The sequence below is a fragment of the Oncorhynchus keta genome, unplaced genomic scaffold (assembly GCF_023373465.1).
Source record: "Oncorhynchus keta strain PuntledgeMale-10-30-2019 unplaced genomic scaffold, Oket_V2 Un_contig_17287_pilon_pilon, whole genome shotgun sequence".
Lineage (NCBI taxonomy): Eukaryota > Metazoa > Chordata > Actinopteri > Salmoniformes > Salmonidae > Oncorhynchus > Oncorhynchus keta.
The window spans coordinates 123,855-131,176 of NW_026280373.1; the positions used below are offsets into that span (position 1 = coordinate 123,855).

The 7,322-nt window shown below is 40.4% G+C and overlaps 1 long non-coding RNA gene across 2 annotated transcripts; it reads right to left on the reverse strand.

Moving 5' to 3' along the window:
• Positions 1-3,240: 3,240 nt before the first annotated feature.
• LOC127919633 (uncharacterized) lies at positions 3,241-4,180 on the reverse strand. Of its 2 annotated transcripts, none has more exons than XR_008103541.1 (3): positions 3,722-4,180; positions 3,590-3,688; positions 3,241-3,477 (listed from the first exon to the last, which is right to left on the reverse strand). It is a non-coding gene; the product is annotated as an uncharacterized LOC127919633 (long non-coding RNA). The 2 variants fall into 2 exon arrangements; XR_008103540.1 differs by having other exon boundaries at positions 3,241-3,510.
• Between the last annotated feature and the right edge of the window lie 3,142 nt (positions 4,181-7,322).

A 7,322-nucleotide genomic window follows, 5' to 3' on the forward strand; every position in this document is an offset into this window, starting at 1 on the left:
TTTTTAAGGTACCTGTGACCAACAGATGCATATCTGTATTCCCAGTCATGTGAAATCATTATATTATGGCCTATTTAATGTACTTCAATTGACTGATTTCCTTTTGAACTGTAACTCAGTAAAATCTTTGAAATGGTTGCATGTCGAGTTTATATTTTTGTTCACTGTAGTATTTTCATGTATGCTGTTCAAGTTACTGTGAAGTTTCTTTTTCACAAAAACAAGCATATCTCTGTGAAATGTCAACAGAGCACTGAACCTACCCCAAGCTTTTTTTCCTCCAAATCCTTTTAAACTGAATTCAGCACATATCATGCTAATTTTGCAACCAGTGGAAACAACTTGGAAGATGATGGCCACTAAATGTAAAATCCTCAAAAATGTTGGCGATAACGCAGCACCACTCAGAGCGACAGAGCCTGGTGTTTATTATCGGATGTATTAGGTTCCGAAATCCTACTTTTTGGGTATAATGTTAATGATATGCTGGAGAAAGACCCCACTGAACCATTCAGAACATGAAGAGTCCCATTTGTCTTGGTAAAATGTATTGTATGTCATCACCTAAGCACGTTTTCACCCACTATGGGCAGAATAGTCTAACAAACAATGTATTAGTGAGGTGTGTGTATCAGGCTATTAAACACACCACCAATTTGAAAGGGGAATGAACAGCCTGTACCTCAAGGAAATCTCCCCCCCACACACACACTGCATCCTCCTTGCTTGCTCGTTTCTGCTCTCTCCATGTCTGTGTCTCTCCCTCTCCTCTCTGGCCTCAGGCCACCTCAGTCAATGGTTTGATGAGACACAAAGGATATAAGTGCAGCACCGAGGTTCATCCTAATAGCCTATCTATTCTCTATAATGAGAAACTGCTTTTTCTCACTGGGCGGTAACATTTACATTTTAATTAAGTATCACTCAAAATGGCTTTCATTTGTTCAAAGGTTGAAATAAAAAATGGTGAGAGAGAGTGTGTGTGTGTGTGTATATGTGTGTGTGTGTGTGTGTGTGTGTGTGTGTGTGTGTGTGTGTGTGTGTGTGTGTGTGTGTGTGTGTGTGTGTGTGAGAGAGAGTCGGTGTGAGCGCACGTCTATGTGTGTTCATGTATGTTTTATAATTCTATAATAAAGCACAGAAACAGATTGCATATCACAAATATCTGGGTAATTAGTTTATTTGCGTGTTGTGTTCAATAAAACTGATTTTACATGATGCACAGTACATCCATTGATTTCAATATTTTTCATTGTCATGGCAATTCTGCAATACAAAATCAACCAAAGTTGAAGTTGAAGAATGTTTAATTTTAGAATGTTTGGTTGATTAGAGCAACAGTGTTGATTTGAAACACAATGTCTGATTCTTTCATAAGACCACAATTACACTGGAATATGATGACATTCCAATTGAAAAGAGCAACTTTAATAGAATGATGGATATTAGAATGTTCGGTTGGAAGGCACCCGTGTTGATGTGGAACTCACTTTTGGTGGCAACAACCGCAAGACTAGACATAAACTTACTATCTGGAGTGGGCCATCTCTAATCAATGAGCTTCTAAAGCCAGCGATGTGATCCGTCTGGAGTGGGCCATCTCTAATCAATGAGCTTCTAAAGCCAGCGATGTGATCCGTCTGGAGTGGACCATCTCTAATCAATGAGCTTCTAAAGCCAGCGATGTGATCCGTCTGGAGTGGACCATCTCTAATCAATGAGCTTCTAAAGCCAGCGATGTGATCCGCCTGGAGTGGACCATCTCTAATCAATGAGCTTCTAAAGCCAGCGATGTGATCCGTCTGGAGTGGACCATCTCTAATCAATGAGCTTCTAAAGCCAGCGATGTGATCCGCCTGGAGTGGGCCATCTCTAATCAATGAGCTTCTAAAGCCAGCGATGTGATCCGTCTGGAGTGGACCATCTCTAATCAATGAGCTTCTAAAGCCAGCGATGTGATCTGTCTGGAGTGGACCATCTCTAATCAATGAGCTTCTAAAGCCAGCGATGTGATCCGCCTGGAGTGGGCCATCTCTAATCAATGAGCTTCTAAAGCCAGCGATGTGATCCGTCTGGAGTGGACCATCTCTAATCAATGAGCTTCTAAAGCCAGCGATGTGATCCGCCTGGAGTGGGCCATCTCTAATCAATGAGCTTCTAAAGCCAGCGATGTGATCCGTCTGGAGTGGACCATCTCTAATCAATGAGCTTCTAAAGCCAGCGATGTGATCCGTCTGGAGTGGACCATCTCTAATCAATGAGCTTCTAAAGCCAGCGATGTGATCCGTCTGGAGTGGACCATCTCTAATCAATGAGCTTCTAAAGCCAGCGATGTGATCTGTCTGGAGTGGACCATCTCTAATCAATGAGCTTCTAAAGCCAGCGATGTGATCCGTCTGGAGTGGACCATCTCTAATCAATGAGCTTCTAAAGCCAGCGATGTGATCTGTCTGGAGTGGGCCAGCGATGTGATCCGTCTGGAGTGGACCATCTCTAATCAATGAGCTTCTAAAGCCAGCGATGTGATCCGTCTGGAGTGGACCATCTCTAATCAATGAGCTTCTAAAGCCAGCGATGTGATCCGTCTGGAGTGGACCATCTCTAATCAATGAGCTTCTAAAGCCAGCGATGTGATCCGTCTGGAGTGGACCATCTCTAATCAATGAGCTTCTAAAGCCAGCGATGTGATCCGTCTGGAGTGGACCATCTCTAATCAATGAGCTTCTAAAGCCAGCGATGTGATCCGTCTGGAGTGGACCATCTCTAATCAATGAGCTTCTAAAGCCAGCGATGTGATCCGTCTGGAGTGGACCATCTCTAATCAATGAGCTTATAAAGCCAGCGATGTGATCCGTCTGGAGTGGACCATCTCTAATCAATGAGCTTCTAAAGCCAGCGATGTGATCCGTCTGTGATCTAATCAATGAGCTTCTAAAGCCAGCGATGTGATCCGTCTGGAGTGGACCATCTCTAATCAATGAGCTTCTAAAGCCAGCGATGTGATCCGTCTGGAGTGGACCATCTCTAATCAATGAGCTTCTAAAGCCAGCGATGTGATCCGTCTGGAGTGGACCAGCACAGGGACATCAGCATCTTCCTGCAAGACCATCAGATTCTATCGTCATCAATGTTAAGAGTCATAGGAAGGCTGTGGCGGTCATGACATTTTGTCAACCGGTGCTTGTCAAGCAAATACCTGCCGATCTCACGGTAATTGACCGTTAATTAACATAAACCCATTTAGCATCTATTGGCTTCCACACGTAGCCTACAAGCCACTGATACAGACCTTTGGAACATCTACATTTGAAAAAGTCTAATAAATCCATGTAATATAGCCTACACCATCACAATAAATCCATGTAATATAGCCTACACCATCACAATAAATCCATGTTCTATAGCCTACACCATCACAATAAATCCATGTTCTATAGCCTACACCATCACAATAAATCCATGTAATATAGCCTACACCTTCACAATAAATCCATGTAATATAGCCTACACCTTCACAATAAATCCATGTAATATAGTCTACACCATCACAATAAATCCATGTAATAAATCCATGTAATATAGCCTACACCATCACAATAAATCCATGTAATATAGCCTACACCATCACAATAAATCCATGTAATATAGCCTACACCATCACAATAAATCCATGTAATATAGCCTACACCTTCACAATAAATCCATGTAATATAGCCTACACCATCACAATAAATCCATGTAATATAGCCTACACCATCACAATAAATCCATGTAATATAGCCTACACCATCACAATAAATCCATGTAATATAGCCTACACCATCACAATAAATCCATGTAATATAGCCTACACCATCACAATAAATCCATGTAATATAGCCTACACCATCACAATAAATCCATGTAATATAGCCTACACCATCACAATAAATCCATGTAATATAGCCTACACCATCACAATAAATCCATGTAATATAGCCTACACCATCACAATAAATCCATGTAATATAGCCTACACCATCACAATAAATCCATGTAATATAGCCTACACCATCACAATAAATCCATGTAATATAGCCTACACCATCACAATAAATCCATGTAATATAGCCTACACCATCACAATAAATCCATGTAATATAGCCTACACCATCACAATAAATCCATGTAATATAGCCTACACCATCACAATAAATCTGTTATTTATTTTAGACAGGTCTAAAGGAACATGATATGAAAATGTAGTCTATTTCAGAAGAACAGAAGAGCATACTCTGAGTTGTCATCTGGCTCTGGTCCTGATCTGGCTATGTCAAATGGATGTGGGCTACCCTAGTTCATTTAGCAGATTTACTTAGAATTCCGTGGCATTATTTTATATTATTTTATAGTATGAAGAATACATTTGAACATAGCTGTATAAAATAAAAGGTATATTTTGTCCAAACGATTTGAGGGAGTGATGCACATGCGGCTATTCTGTGTTAAGCGGTTGACTAAAAAACAGATCCTCCTATATGATTAATATAGAGTAAGTTATGCAACTTTAGTGATACAAACTTTGGGCTATATGTTTTGATTTTTAATACATTCTAAGGCTGCATGAAAAGTTGCATGAAAGGCATGATGTCTGCTTTGTTATTTGCACTGTCTGTACACACTTCATCAGTCTCTCATGCACATTTAAAAAATACATTTGTGCCCTTGGATTGAATAAAATCATTATAATTCCCTTCTCCCGGCTGCGTGCTCCGAAGCACCTCTCACTCAAATCTCTCTCTCAGATAGCTCAATTCATATTAGTCAATGCTGGTCACCTGATCGGGTCTTTCTCACAGGCTACAAATCAAGACAGACACACCGGGGACACAACTGCGCTTTTCCTTATCCAATTCCGAGGTGCATATTGGCAAGTAGCCTGGTGGTTAGAGCATTGGACTAGTAACCAAAAGGTTGCAAGATCAAATCCGCGAGCTGACAAGATAAAAATCTGTCGTTCTGCCCCTGAACAAGGCAGTTAACACACTGTTCCTAGGCTGTCATTGAAAATAAGAATTTGTTCTTAACTGACTTGCCTAGTTAAATAAAGGCTAAATTAAAAATTGGAAGAACACATTTACTTTTCGTCAGACAGCAATTTGAGTATGCCTAACGAACAGCAAAAGCCTATCAACTGTTTTACTATGGGGTATAGTATATTGACATAAGCTGCCTATATCAATCTACTATCCCCCATAGTACAAATGTTGACCTATTCTATTCTGTGCAAGAAATAAATACTACAAACATAGTCTGGGACAGTTGTGGGATGTGATAGATCCCAAATGAATACAACCACTAGCATCCAAAATGATTTTTTAAGCAATGAGGCTGACGCAACAGATCAGAACGTTGAGCTTAAAGTGTTTCTTCACATTAGAAGTGCAGCAATGCACACATGGCAGTAGGATATGGATGTCATAAGGTGTATGCACCAATTTGTAAGTCGCTCTGGATAAGAGCGTCTGCTAAATGACTTAAATGTAAATGTAATATAAGTGCAAATGTTCCAAAATGCAATCAATTAGAGGGAAACACCATTCTCAAAAGTGACCGCAAATGTGACTATGCATGTAATGCTTTTATTATAAAGGTGTAATTTTATGGTGAAAAATGTATTCGCTAAACTTTAAATTCACGCGCTGCATATGTATGCCATTTAGGCTCTACACCTGTTGTAAAGCGGATTCATGTGCTTCATTTTAAGAAGCTATTTGGCCACTTTAGTTGTGATACAAACCTTATCAAAACATATAGGCCTATGGGCTAGGCTACATGAGGCATGCGACTACCGGTATGCAACAAAAAGAGGCATGCGTTGTTTTTTGCCTTACTGCACACAATCTGGGAACCATTCACAAGTGATAATATATCATTCACAAGTGACAGGCTAATATTGTCACCCATCAGACTATTCTTGATTGAATCTTGTCTTTACATATACTAAATATTATGTGTGAAATTTGTTTTGATTTAGAATGGACCATGACATGAAAATACATGTCACCTATGCACTTAAATAGTTAATGGAGGACGCTTTTCCTGTGGTTCATTTTCATGCCAGCCAGGTAGGCTATACTCCTGTTGTAAAGCGTAGCAATATGCTTAATATTAGGAAAGTTGAGAAATAAATATAGTATGCCTAGCCTATTGAAAGCTGATGGGATGCTCATCTTTTTAATAGAGGCCATCACTGTTTTCTCACGCAATTGCATAGCCTATAGAAATGTTGCGCATCATGAGCTCATGGGCTCTCATGAAAGTATTTGATTAGAAAGTATTTGATTAGATTTTCGATTACATTTGCATTGATGTCAGAGTGATTAGAGGGACAATAGAGTGCTGAGTACCAGGCAATTAGCAAGTTTGGTAGGTTACTAATGACCAGCAAGCAGCAGCATCAGAGCTTGGAGAAAGAAGCCTAATAGCCATGACAGCCCTAGTTGAGAGTGAGGACTGAGTTATACGAGCAGTGTGTGAGCTCTGGCAACCTTTTTACTGATGTAGAAGCTGGAAGCCATTCCAGGGGTGTTGGAGTTGGCTACAGAGATGGGCTTCCTGTGAATCTCTGATTTATTTAGTAGAAGTAGTAGCAAGATAAGATAGGATAGCAAATTGTTAAGTATAGTAAGTTTGATAAAAGTAGGTTATTGTCCATTTTATATAAATAAAAATAAATAAAAGTATACAAATTGTGATGAGTCTTTTTTGTGTGTGTGTACACGCATGTACTATGTCTGCTTACAGTCATGTACATGTCCTGAGTTAAAAATCTATGTGAGCAGCCCTCTAGTCACTCGATGTCTCTTTCTCCACACAGAGATCTGACAACGGCACAGTAAAATGCTAGTGGTAATGTCATTGGCTTAGGTAACTGCCGGTGGCCATGTACTTAACCACATCATTCAGCAGTCAGTGAAACCCCACCCTTGAGCCCCATTCATTCTGAGTGCTTTAGACAGTCCCTGGCTGCGTCCCTATGGGCCCTGGTGAAAAGTAGTGCACTACATAGGGAATAGGGTGTCATTGTGTATGTGTGAGTGTGTGGGTGAGTGTGTGTGTGTGGGAATGTGTTTGTCACGACAGGGACTGTCAAGTAGTACTACAATGAGATAGATTGTAAGAGAGAAGGAACTTGGATCGATACAACGGTTCATCAGGATACAAGGCTCAAAGATGAAGCTGCCAGCGTCAAGTTAACAGCGAGAAACAAATAAGTAATTCCCTGCACCACTGATGCAAAAGAAGCAGACAGGCGAGAAGGGGAGAGGAGAGAAGGCAGG